Raw genomic sequence first — 13,586 nt, forward strand, 5'->3', positions numbered from 1 at the left:
AGGCCAGGTCTCTGGTTGTAAATTGGTGGGTGAGGAGGAAAGGGGAGGTGGGCAGTGGGAGGGAAATGGGGGGCGAGGGAGAAGAAGTGGCCCAGATGGCAAATTAAACTCTTACTACTGCTACCTCACAAGCCAGCACTCAGCACTTGCCAGCTGTTGCTCTAGGAGCTTTACAAGCACTAACGCTAATCTTACAATACCCTGCCAGGCAGGTACTGTTACTGTCTGCATGTTACAGAGAAAGAAACCGAGACTCAGAGAGGTGAAGTCACTCTCTCAAGGTCACGCAGCCAGGGAGTGGCAGAGCTAGGATGCACACCTGGACACCTGGTTAGTGTGGCTTTACTTCCTCCGTGTTAACAACACAGCTGGAACAGGGACTTTGGTGAATGATGCAGGGCCAGAGTCAGGAGCGAGGGCGGAAGGAGATGGGCTTTTAGAAATGACCCACGGAGTTATGGCAACACCATATAATAAGCACTTACTCTGAGCCTTCTCCCATACACACCACATGCATCATCTCAGAGGATCCTCCAATGCAGCTCTGCAAGGGTGGAATTACCATTATCCATTTTGAAGAAAGAGTAAGTGAAGCCCAGAGAGGGCCAGTATCTTACTCAAGTTCACATAGCAAGTGGCAGAGCTGGGATTCAAATGCATTGTTTTCTGACCTGAAAAGTCAGTATTCTCTCTCTTTTTCTCTCTCTCTCTCTAAAGATTTTATTTATTTGTTAGAGAGAGAGAGAGTATGAGCTGGGGAAAATGGGCAAAGGGAGAGCAGGGAGCCTGATGCAGGGCTTGATCCCAGGACGCTAGGATCATGACCTGAGCCAAAGGTAGACACAGTCTCATTGTGAGTGTATAGAAATGCCACTGATTTCTGGGCATTGATTTTGTATCCTGCCACATTGATGATTGCTGTAGGAGTTCTAGCAACCTTGGGGTGGAGTCTTTTGGGTCTTCTTTTTAAATTTTATTTATTTATTCATAGAGACACAGAGAGAGTGAGGCAGAGACACAGGCAGAAGGAGAAGCAGGCTCCATGCAGGAAACCCGACACGGGACTCGATCCCGGGTCCCCAGGACCACACCCCGGGCTGCAGGCGGCACTAAACCGCTGCGCCACCGGGGCTGCCCTCTTTTGGGTTTTCTATGTACAGTATCATGTCATCTGCGAAGAGGGAGAGTTTGACTTCTTTTTTGCCAATTTGAATGCCTTTTATTTATTTATTTTTTGCCTGATTGCTGAGGCTAGGACTTCTAGTACTATGTTGAATAGCAGTGGTGAGAGTGGACATCTCTGTCATGTCCCTAATCTTAGGCAATTCCATTTACAATTGCACCCAAAAGCATAAGGTACCTAGGAATAAACCGAACCAAAGAGGTGAAGGATCTATACCCTAAAAACTACAGAACACTTCAAACTAATTTGAAACACTTCAAACTACAGAACACTTCAAAGAAATTGAGGAAGACACAAAGAGATGGAAAGATATTCCATGCTCATGGATTGGAAGAATTAATATTATGAAAATGTTTATGCTACCCAGGGCAATTTACACATTTCATGCAATCCCTATCAAAATACCATGGACTTTCTTCAGAAAGTTGGAACAAATAATCTTAAGATTTGTGTGGAATCAGAAAAGACCCTGAATAGCCAGGGAATATTGAAAAAGAAAACCAGAGCTGGGGGCATCACAATGCCAGATTTCAAGTTGTACTACAAAGCTGTGGCCATCAAGACAGTGTGGTAGTGGCACAAAGACAGACACATAGATCAGTGGAACAGAATAGAGAACCCAGAAATGGGCCCTCAACTCTATGGTCAACTAATATTTGACAAAGCAGGAAAGACTATCCACTGGAAAAAGGACAGTCTCTTCAATAAATGGTGCTGGGAAAATTGGACATCCACATGCAGAAGAAGGAAACGAGACCATTCTCTGACACCACACACAACGATAAACTCAAAATGGATAAAAGATCTAAATGTGAGACAAGATTCCATCAGAATCCTAGAGGCGAACACAGGCAACACCCTTTTTCAACTTGGCCACAGCAACTTCGTGCAAGATACATCTATGAAGGCAAGGGAAACAAAAGCAAAAATGAACTATTAGGACTTCATCAAGATCAAAGCTTCTGCACAGCAAAAGAAACAGTCAACAAAACTAAAAGACAACCTACAGAATGGGAGAAGATACTTGCAAATGACATATCAGTAGTATCACGGTCTATAAATAACTTATTCAACTCAACAGCAAAGAAACAATCAATCCAATCATGAAATGGGCAAAAGATATGAACAAATCTCACAGAGGAAGACACAGACATGGCCAACAAGCACATGAGAACATGCCCCGCATCACTGGCCATCAGGGAACTACAGATCCAAACCACCATGAGATACCACCTCACACCAGTGAGAATGGGGAAAATTAACAAAACAGGAAACCACAAATGTTGGAGAGGATGTGGACAAACGGGATCCCTCTTGCACTGTAAGTGGGAATGTGAACTGGTGCAGCCACTCTGGAAAACTGTGTGGAGGTTCCTCAAAGAGTTAAAAATAGAGCTACCCTATGACCCAGCAATTGCACTGCTGGGGATTTACCCCAAAGATAGAGATGTAGTGAAAAGCTGAGATACCTGCACCCCAATGTTTATAGCAGCAATGTCCACAATAGCCAAACTGTGGAAGGAGCCTTGGGGTCCATCAAAAGATGACTGGATAAAGAAGATGTGGTCTATGTATACAATGGAATACTTCTCAGCCATTAGACACGACAAATACCCACCATTTGCTTCGACGTGGATAGAACTGGAGGGAATTATGTTGAGTGAAGTAAGTCAATTGGAGAAGGACAAACATATGGTTTCACTCATATGGGGAATATAAAAAATAGTGAAAGGGATCATAGGGGAAAGGAGAGAAAACGAGTGGGGAAAATCAGAGAGAGTGACAAAACATGAGAGACTCCTAACTCTGGGAAATGAACAAGGGGTAGTGGAAGGGGAAGTGGGTGGGGGGACAAGGTGACTGGGTGATGGGGACTGAGGGGGGCACTTGATGGGATGAGCACTGGGTGTTATACTATATGTTGGCAAATTGAACTCCAATAAAAAATATGCATATTAAAAAAATAAAAAGAAAACAACAATAAAAACCAAAACAAACAAACAAAAAAACAAAGGCAGATGCAAAAGTCTGTGCTCCTGACCACCAGGCTGAACCACGAAAATGCAATGGCTTTGGTGCTTCTGATCTGTTTCCAGTAGTTCATGGAAAGCTGGCCCTGGGGAGGGAGATGCAGGCATGGAGGCTGGCTTAGTTCATCAAACATTTCCAGTGCTGGGTCAGGTCCAGTGCCGGTAATTGGGACGACCAGCAGTCCAGGGGTGGAGACAGATGTGTACATGACAAAATGAAAAGGCAGTGTGATTTGAGAAAGGATGAATGTTAGCCAAGTACAGACTCCCCTGGCAGAAGGGCTGATCAATCTTCTCATGTAGGTGGGAAGGGGAGAGGCAACCCTGGAAGGCTGGGGAGAGGACATCAGCAGTTGGCTTTGAAAGATGACCAGGTTACTGGGCAGCCGGATACAGGATGGTGGGATAGGGTGTTTCTGGCAGAAGGGGCAGCTTGAGCACAGGTGTAGAGATTTGGAGCTGCATGGTGGGGTCAGAGTAGAAGGAGGGGAAGGGGTGGCCATGAAGCTGGAGAGATGGGCAGGGCAAGGCTACAGAATACGTGTGTGTATGTGTGTGTGTGTGTGTAGCAGAAGTGGAGAAGTTCTCTGGGAACTGGGAGGATTGGTTGCTCGGGACTTGCTGTGTAGCTTCGAGCAGCTGCTAACCCTCTCTGGGCCTCTGTTCTACCCCCTGGAAAATGGAAGCTTTCCCAGACCTGGGGAACTGGCCAGCTTGGGTTTGAGAAGGGGTCTCAAGCCAGCTCTAAGCTCCTCCCATCCCCATCCTGGAGCAACCTATTGGTGCCCCCACTCCTCCCAGGCATCCAGGGTGGTCTCCCCCAACTCCTGCAAATCTCTGTTCCAGTAGGACGACCTGGGCTGGGTGGGCAGGGTCCTGCATACAGGGGAGCAATGGGCCTTATCCACTTCCCCCCCCCCACCCCCAGCTAGGGCATCCTTCCCCCTGGTCTCACACCCGCCCCCCAACTCCCTCTCAATGATGTTAACCCTTCCCAGCCTGGACAGAAGCCCAGGGGCCTGGATTCTTGCCAAGCAGGCAAAATCAACTGGGCTGCCAGCATCCTCCTACCCCTTCCTCCTTCTCAGTTCCTAAAAGTCAACTTCCTACTTCTGTGCTCCTTCCCTCCACCTCAGACAACCTCCAGGCTGTGGGAGGAACCCTCCTTCCCCTTCCCTCCCTGAGCCTGGTCTGCAGGACAGGAGCGTTAAGTCTCATCATTACCTGAACACATACTGCACAGACACACATCCTGTTTCCAATAACATTTTTGGCTGAGGGCTTTACAAATGTCTGATGGCGCTTGGCACAGTGTTCAATTCTCCCATCTTGGTAACCCTGCAGGCCTCTCAGTGGTACGGAGCCAGAACTTGGCCGTCAAGAGGAAGTCTTTGGGAACATGGCCCAGATGGTCCAAGGAGGTTGGTCATCCATCTGTTCATTCATTTAACAAATGTTTATTGACTGGGTACTAGGTGCCTAACACCAGTCCTGGCCCCCGTGGAGCTTTATGTGTGGATACGGAGACGGATGGTATATTCACAATATGAATGATTGTTGCATCACAATTGAGGTTGCTGCTATAGTGCAGGAAAGGTGCTACAGGGATGAATGACAGGGGCACTGACCTATCTTGGAAGTCCAGAGAAAGTGACATTTCAATCAACATTTGAAGGTTTGGGCCTTCAAGCCATCTTTCAGCTTTGCCATCCCTTTAATTTTCTCCTTCCTGGGAGATGAGGTTATGTACTGGGGAGCCATGGAATGTTACTGAGCAGGGGTGTGATCTTGAACAAAATGGAATGGCAGGAAAGTGGTTCTGGTAGTGCCTCAGGGATGATTAGAGGGCCTGCATTTGGGAATGTCAGTCTTTCTTAGGACAGGAAAATGCTCCAACATTCACTGAGCGCTGCGTGCCAGACTCTGTTCTGAACATGCGTGTATCAGCTCTTTTCATCTTTCCAGCAATGGTCTGAGATAGGTCTTTTATTACTCCCATGTGCAGATGTGAAAGAAAGTCTTCCTCTCTGATGCAGAGAGGATAGGAGATTGTGCAAGGTCACACAGCTAGCAGGTGGAGTAGGGGCTCAAACCTTCATCTGTCTGCCACCAAGGTCAGTGCTCTGAGTCTCTTGCAATCATTTCCTTTACTGCTGCTCCACAAATTACCACAAATCTTGTGGTTTAAAACAATACATATTTATACTCCTACAGTTCTGGAGGTTAGAATTTCAGAATGAGTCTGAAGGGGCTACAATCAAGATGTGATGTCGGCAAGGCTGATTCCTGCTGGAGGCTGCAGGGAGAATCCACTCCTTGCACCTTCCAGGGTGGAGGCTGCTTGTATTCCTTGGCTTGTGGCCACATCACTGAGACAACCGCTTCCTGCCTCATCCTACTGCCTTCTCCCTCCTCTGACTACCTGCCTTCCCCCCTCGATTACCCTGGGCTCACCTGGACAACCGAGGATAATCTCCCCATCTCAAAGGGCACAATTTCCTCACATCCACGACTTAATCACATGAGCATCGAATGAACCAGAGATGATAAATGACTTGCCCAAGGTCACAGAGCCAGTCATCGGTTGAAATGGAGCTCATTCCAGTGTGGTCTGTTCACAATTTAAGTAAAGTCCAAAGTAGGCACACTTTGGTTTTACAGGGAATCTTTCATGTCACAGAGAGTATCCTCCCAGGCTTTCTGTGGTTTGAGAGCCTCTCTGGTGAACCTCGTTTCACAACTGATAATAAAGGAGAACGAGGAAACTGTTTGCTTTAAACTAGAGTGTTGGGAATCTGTGAACACTAAAAACCAGAGATACCAAGGGGTGTGGGAGCTAAGACAAGTTTATCTACACTAGGGTTGGCCAATACATGGGACAGGATGAAGCAGAGCTGACATGCTGACATGGGCCCCCTAGTCTGCTAGGCCAATGGGATGGGCTTTTATTGGAGGACAGAGTGGGATGAAACAGGCAAAGCCCCTCCTTTGGGTACAAGGCAGGCCTTGCTAATGGGTCACTGTGCTCTTTCCAGCCAGATCTGGATGTGGTCTCACATTCCCTTTAGCACAGAGCTCCAGGATTCTAGAACCAACCAACTAGATTTGAGTATAAGCTAAAGCTTGATCTGCCATCTTGGAGCTACACGGAGTTTCCAAGGAAATAAACACAGGCTTCTTGGCCACCACCTCCCTCAGAGGTCCCAGTGTCCCAGTGCTAGGCCTCAGATTTCAGAATCCTATTTGAAAAAAATAACAACTCCCCCCACCCCACCTGCAACCCTTTCTATACCAAGGAAGAAAAAGCCAAACTTCTCAGCTATGTTCAGAACAGTGGCCAAAGAAAGACCTGTCACTGACTTCTGACTGGCCGGGGCAGCTGGTCTCTTCTGTTCCTTACCGGGGACCGGGTAGGGCTGGGTGCTCTGCCCTCTACCTTGGGCACCCAGGGGCCCCTCCGCTGCCCTGGAGCCCCGAGGCCTCACACTGTCAGATCTATGTCAGAGGATAAAACCCAAACCTCATTACAGCCTTGGGTGGGCTTTGGAGGCTGCGCAGAGGAGGGGGCGGGCTGTGGGAGACCTACCCCAAGAGGGAGGAAGGGGAGATTCCCAGAAATCCATCTAGACCTGGGTTCACCCCGCTAGGCTCCCCTGCCAGGATATCCTGAGTGTGTGAGATCTTCCTCAGATGTTACCTCCCTGTCTCCTCTGGCTCAGCGACCCTAAGGGAGCGCAGCAGAGAAACAAAAACGCAGCCCGAAAATGAGGAGGGGAGGGGACGAAGAAGAAAGAAAGGAAGCAGGTAGATGGGAATAAGCAAAGGGGAAAAAAACATGACAAACTCGGCAGAAAAAGAGAAGAAGGGGGACAGCAAAAGACAATAAGAATGCAACGGAACTGAACAAGATATGGCAGCAAAAGGTGGAAGACAAAGCCGAAGAAGCAGAGAAAGAAAGCAAGCCCAGTCCCCTCTATTTAATCCCTCCCCGTATACCCCCCACTAAACTCCTACACTGCCTCCCCCCCCCTCCTCCCTCACTCCTCCCCCCTTCTCTTCCCCCTCCCCACTCAATCCTCCTCAATCTCCAGCAGATAAGGAAACTGGCTCAGAGAGGCCAGAGGACTTGCCCCGGCCACCCAGCTCACAGTAGTGGAAACAGGTATTGGGTCCACTCTGCTCTGGTTTCCGAGCCCCTGCCCCTGATGGCTACTCCATGGACTGACAGGGTTATGTGTTCTGGATTCAGGATTTATTCCTAATGGATATGTCTGTATCAGTGGTTTCTAAACTTGAGCAAGCATCAGAATCCCCTGGCAACTTTTGAACACACAGCTCACTGGGCCTACCTGCAGAGGTCTGGTTCCCAAGGTCTGTGGACAGACCTGGCTTGAGAGCTTGAATTTTTAACCCCCTCCCCAGCAAGGGGCAGCAGCGGGCCCAGAACCCATGCTTTGAGAGCCACCTGGCCCTATTAATGACACACCTTTAGATGGTGGTGTACACGGTGCACAGGGCCTCTATCGCATTGTGGAAATATCCTCATCTTTGGACCAGGACACTCTGGGGCTGCTGCCCTGCTGCTAACTGCTGGGTGACCTGGGATGTGTCCCTTGCCTTCTCTGGGTCCAGTGTTCCCATCTGTACAGGAAGGGTGGGATGAGATGCTCTTGGTCCCCTGGGCAAGCCTGGCAGAGCAGGAATGGGAGGGGTCTAGAGTCAGGCTGGGTCTGACTTCGGTCTCTAGGGAGCTGTGTGACCTTGGACAGTGACTTAACCTCTCTGTGCTTCCACTTAGTATCCAGAAAATGAAAGAGATGATAGTTTCTGAGTGTCAATGTCACTGAACTAACAGCTGAGGATGGTGGGGAGAGGAAGGAGAGGTTCTGAGACTGGTCAGGGTGGTGAAGGACATATTCCCACACCTGCCCAAGCCTAGAGGTCTAAAGAGCAATCCCCCCATCCTGTCTCCATCTTCCCTTCTCCCTTCCTTCCCCCCTCTCTTTCTCTTTCCTAGTCCTTCTCTCCCTCTCCCTCCCTCTCCTCTCTCTCTCTCTCACCTTCTCCCCTCCCTTCCCTCCTCCCCTTCTTCTTTTCCATCCTACACAAGTTATTTTTGGCAGCCTTAGCTTTTGAATGAGACAGACCTGGGTTCAGCCAGGCTCTGTCTCTGTAGCCCCATCTGGGTGCCCTTGGCAAAACAGCTTCTCCCCCACGGCCCCAGCATTCTCATCAGTAAAACAGGTGAACCACATCTCCTTAGTGTCGTTGGGGGCTCACGTGACTTATTCCGTGGAAAGCCCCTGGCACAGGGCCATGCACACAGTGGGTACTTGCTGTTACTTCTTTCGTCTGGAGGCCGAGGGCTGGGCCCTGGAGCAAGACAGTCTGGGTGGAATCACAGCTCTCCCACCTAACGGCTGTGTGGCTTAGGGCAACTGACTTAACCTTTTTGTGTCCCAACTTCGTCATTGGTAAAATGAGGGCAGAAATGGTACCAACTTCGCAGGGTCACCCTGAGAATTAAGGAGCAAGGAGCCAGCACACTGTCTGGGTGTCAGCTCTTGTGTTTATTCTGCTGCTGATGCAATCATGCGGACAGCGAGCCAGGCACCAGGCTTCGTGCTGGGGCCAGAGCGGGGGACAGTTCCCTTCCCAACAGAGTTTCCAGTGCAAGGGAGAGAGATGCTCTAACAGGAGGGGACACTCCTGTGGCTGTGATAGAGCCCCAGGGGCCGAGAGCAGAACCCCCAGCGGTGGGGAAGGCTTCTGGGGAGGTGGTCCCCAAACTGAGATTTGAAAAGGTAGCAGGAGACCCTCTGAATAATAAATATATATTCATAGGAATTTTGCATAAGAAAATAATTGGACAAGTGTGCTATGGGGTGTATCTTACAGTTAAAAAGATGAAGTGAAACTAACCAATCACCAGGAAAGTGCGGATTCAATAATCCAGAGCTTGCTGTCTATGTAAGTGATAAATTGTCTGTATCCATTTGGGAAACAAAAATTAAATAAACAAACAAACCAGTGCATCGATTCATTGAAATCATGAGCAGCTGTTAAAACAGGGTAAGGTGTGTCCGCGTGCGCGCACACACACACACACACACACCTATCACTGAATGAAAAAGCAGGTTACACTATGGTACACGAAGTATGACTGTGCTATTTTCCATTTATATATAGAATGTGTGTGTGTGTTCATACCAAAGTGTTAATGATATTTCCCTCCGGGGAGCAGAGTTTGGGAAGAAAGCAGGATTTATATTTAAACAACACAGGGTCTGAATGTAGTTAAAGGTTTTGATGTATGTTGTCAGACAGCTCTCCAGAAACGGTCTATCAATGTATATTCCAATTATGCATAAGATTTTTGCTTCCCGGTGACATTTACTAAAACCAAACGTTATGAGACGTTTTAATCTTTGTTCATTTGATACTTCAAGAAAAATAAATCTCATTGCTGTTTTAATTTGCAAAGAAAGGAAGAAGGGAGCAGGAGGTCACGGAGCCGCACCTAGGCGGCCAGGAAGGGCATCCCAGCGGGCGGCGGAGAGAGAGGTGGTGGCCCAGGGTGCTGGGACATCCGGCTGCTCCGGAGGCCCTGGCAGGGAGCGGCCACTTCCCACAGCTGCCTGGGGCTCGCATGTGCTCCTGGTTTGCGCCCGGATGGTGGGCAAGGCTCCCAGCTGGGCTCTGCCGCCAGAGGGGCGGGTCGTCCTCAGCAGGCCCTGCCACCAGGCACCAGCCACCAGCCACCAGCCACCACCCACACGCCCGGCCCGGCTGGCAGGCAGGGGCAGCCTCCCCCGCGGCCCCCACTCCACGCAGCTGGCCGCCCCCAGCCTCGGCCAACCCAGTTTCCTGCCCCGCCCTCCCTCTCTCTCCTCCCTCCAGCTGTTTCTCTGGCAGAGTCCTGTCCCATTCAGGACAGCGGCTGCGCTCGCTGGAGGAGCTCAGGACAGCACGAGGTCTCCCGCAGAGCCCCCGCTGAGTGAGGGTTGAGGGGGTTCTAGGGGAGGCTGCAATCTGGTGGGGAGAGGGGGGTTCCAGGGCATCTTGAATGAATGGACACATTGCCTTCTGGACAGACAGCCGCAGCCAAAGAACGGTGTGACCGTGACCTCGAGAAAGAAGTCGGGCAACGGGGGGCCCCCTGCACAGCCTCCAGTGGCCTGAAGTCCAGGGGAACCCCTGGGAAGACCTAGGCGGAGACCAGCCACAAGGTATCACGCTCGGCTTTGACATCGCCCGGAGGGGCCAGGAACGGGGGATACCAGTAGGGAGAGGAGGCCCGGAGTTCTGCTTCACAGTTAATGTTTGTCAAGATGAAAACATCATTTGCAGGTTTCCGAAGTCGTGCATGCTAATTGTAAGAAACAGCAGGGCCGCCCTACTGTTAAAAGCTCGGTGTTTTCCTTCTCCGAGGCAGGTGCTTCCATCTTACAGGTGTCCTCATTTTACAGGTGAGCGAAGCGGGCTCAGAGAGGGGGAGGCACTGGCCCAGAGCTGCAGAGACCACAAACTGGGTCGGCGGGGGAGGTGGCAAGACTGGCATGAAGCCAGCGGCAGCGCAGCCCGCCGCCCTTGCCCTTGGGCTGCAGCTCAGTACAGAGAGGTCCCCTCCCCGAGGTGGCCTTTCGGGCGGCCCTCTCCAGCGCTCACACGCTCGCTCGCTCACTGATTTTCTCTGATGTTTGTTGAGTGCCTACTAGATGTGGCAGGCGTGTAGAAGTATGTAGGTGTGGACTCACGCACAGGTTGCTAACGTCTTGTTGGCACCCTCACCTCGTCCTTCCCCGCAGACTGGGAACTTCTATCTATATTCCTCCAGGACACATTTTAACGGCTGCACAGAAAGGCTCTCCTGGGGTTTATTTAACCCTTCCTCACTGTGGTGGTTTCCTTCTTACTTTTTTCCTTTTTTCCCCATGACTACAAACAGTGCTATGATGACCGCTCTTGTACCTCATCTTTGCACGTCTGGCCTATGGATACCTTACCAAAGGCTAAATCACTGAGTCGGAACACTGAGTGCTGTTCTTAAGGTTTGTGAGGCTTCTGGCTGTTTCTCTCGACATTTCTTTATTACTGCTGATTATCCCTTGTAATCTTACTGTTCATTTTGCTTTTATGATTATGCCGGTCAAGTCGGCTCCCACTTTTTTCTGTCAGCATGTTTATCTTTTGTTGATTTTTAAGAGTTCTTTGTATATGAAGGATTTGGCAGTGCTGGCTGCCAAATCATCATAATCATAACTGCTGCTCCATATAAGTCTGATCACTCCGACCATCTTGTGGTTCAGATAGGCCAGTGAGGAAGTGGCCAGGTTTGGGGGTCTGTCTTATTTTTTTCCATTAAGAGGCCTGATCCCCAGCTTCCCTTTTGGCAGCCCTTACTTCCTTTTGAAGACTGATCATACCTGCGGTTCTTGCTATCTTTTCTCCTTCCTCCGAACTCGCTCAGAGGAGAGACACTTTCATATGCCTGGGTTGCCGAGATGAATGTGATTGGCCTCCGGTGGTGGGAGGAGGGCAGCTTGGCATTTCCTCAAGAAAGAAGGCTTAACTTAAACCAGGGATGCTCAGGTGGTGGGGTGTCAGGCCCTGGGAAGCCCAAGGAGGAGTTCTCTCTGGTATCCAGGGACCTTCTCTGGACTCTACCAAAACTTCAGGGAATAGGTAAACCTTATCTTGGGTGAGGCACTCCCTTCTCTGGTTTGAGCCCTTTGGAGAGGTCTTTCTCTTGACTGTCTCTTCTGCTAGGCTGGGGGCTCCTTGAGGCCAGATTTGGGGGATTTACTATTCTCTCTGTATCCTCAGTAGGTAGGTGCTTGGTAAATATTTAATGAATAAATAAATGAACCAGGCCTTGGTTCTACTATCTGTAAGATGGGATGGGAGAGTCGAACAAAATCTCACCCCTTAGGTGTTTCTTTAATTAACTCCTCTCAGTTTGCAGACCACTTTACTGCCATGATTTTCTTGAATCTTCGCTATGGTTGTGTGATAAAGGTATTCTTAATATGCCCATTTTACAGATTTGGAAACTGAGCCCCAGGGAGGGGTTCCAACATTAGACCTCCACAAGAGGCACTGGTACATCATGGCCAGAGTTAGTTTGTTTGGGTAGATTTGAACCCAGTCTGCTCCCTGCCACCGAATGACATAAAATAAGTTATCTGTATGTTCCAATATCCTCATCTGTAAAATGGGAATGTCATAAAGATTAAATGAGATCACACACGTGGAGCACTTAGCAGAGGGCTTGTCACGTCATAAGGAGCTCTATAAACACGAGCTGTGATTCTATTATCATTTCTATACCACCTGCTGTCTGTACCTTCGACACCCATCTGAGCCAAATAGAGAGTATTATTAATTTCTTTAACAGTGTGTTATTAGTGCTCGGGTTCCCATCAGAGTCCAGAAAAACCTAAAAGCCTATTTCACTTGCTTTGAGCTACACTGCATGAATGTGGTTATTACTGCCAGTAATTACTGCCAGCTTCAAGGCTACAAGGTAGACCTGGGGCTTCTCAAAGTGCAGTCATGGGATTGCTGACATCAGAATAAGCATGAATAATATTATTCGTGCCGAATAATCATGAGTATTTCCTAAAGCTTCAGTTTTTTGAATCAGAATCTCCGAGATGAGGTGTGGGAGTCTGCATGTTGCACCAGCTCCCCAGTTGATTCTGATGTGCCCCAAAACTTGAGGGCCATGCAGCTAGCTCATATGAACATCTTTTCTTTTTGCCTTTTGTCCAGGTTTCTGGGTTGTTTATTGCACACTGAGGTTTATTTTTTTTTCCTTTCTAAGCAAGTATCTATGTACTTCTGTGAGTCTACATGTCCTGTGTCAGCAGTTGAGGCCAGGAGGCATGGTGCAGAAGTGAAACTTTATCTTGAAAGTCAGAGTGTGGTAGCCATTACCCAGTGTGTGGGCTTTGGAATTATTTTAAGAAACAGAGCTCTTTCCTCCAATGAAAATATATGGAGGGCTGCAATTGGAAAACAGATAAAAGTTATGTTATTCTAATGGAAATGGAAGTAGAGGACCCTGGGCCACAGTTCACAGAACCTCACTCTTACAGCTCGGTGGGGCAGGTTGAAAATGACGAATATACTCCAGATTGGTAAGAGACCAAAATTCTTGAGCTTTGTGGAATTTGCTATGGGAGCTTAGGCAGGGTGTTCTCACTCTCTCTCTCTCTCATAATCATCACCTTTGTGGACAAAGAGGTCGGATGTTATATTACTCAGGGTAGTAGATGCAGTAACAAATATACCCAAACATGTACAACGGCTCAAACCAAACAGATGTTTATTATAAGGCAGATATTTCTGCATGGGGGAGGTCCTCTTCC

General features: G+C 48.9%; 1 protein-coding gene and 1 long non-coding RNA gene across 10 annotated transcripts in view; one reads left to right on the plus strand and one right to left on the minus strand.

Annotated features, from left to right (window-relative positions):
* The window catches only part of LOC111092586, a 38,338-nt gene extending 33,604 nt beyond the window's left edge, over window positions 1–4,734 (minus strand). For all 6 annotated transcript variants that reach the window (XR_005379293.1, XR_005379291.1, XR_005379289.1 and 3 more), the window contains exon 1: window positions 4,438–4,734. This is a non-coding gene — a long non-coding RNA (uncharacterized LOC111092586). The remainder of the gene's footprint in view (window positions 1–4,437) is intronic.
* A 5,261-nt stretch (window positions 4,735–9,995) lies between these two features.
* Window positions 9,996–13,586, plus strand: part of CMKLR1 (chemerin chemokine-like receptor 1) — a 51,783-nt gene continuing 48,192 nt past the window's right edge. The window contains exons 1-2 of one of the 4 annotated variants that reach the window (XM_038575448.1): window positions 9,996–10,187; window positions 10,308–10,442. The gene's annotated coding sequence lies outside the window, so the exon portion shown is untranslated. The other 3 variants (XM_038575447.1, XM_038575451.1, XM_038575449.1) reach the window with 3 other exon arrangements.

The sequence above is a fragment of the Canis lupus genome, chromosome 26, assembly GCF_011100685.1.
Source record: "Canis lupus familiaris isolate Mischka breed German Shepherd chromosome 26, alternate assembly UU_Cfam_GSD_1.0, whole genome shotgun sequence".
NCBI lineage: Eukaryota > Metazoa > Chordata > Mammalia > Carnivora > Canidae > Canis > Canis lupus.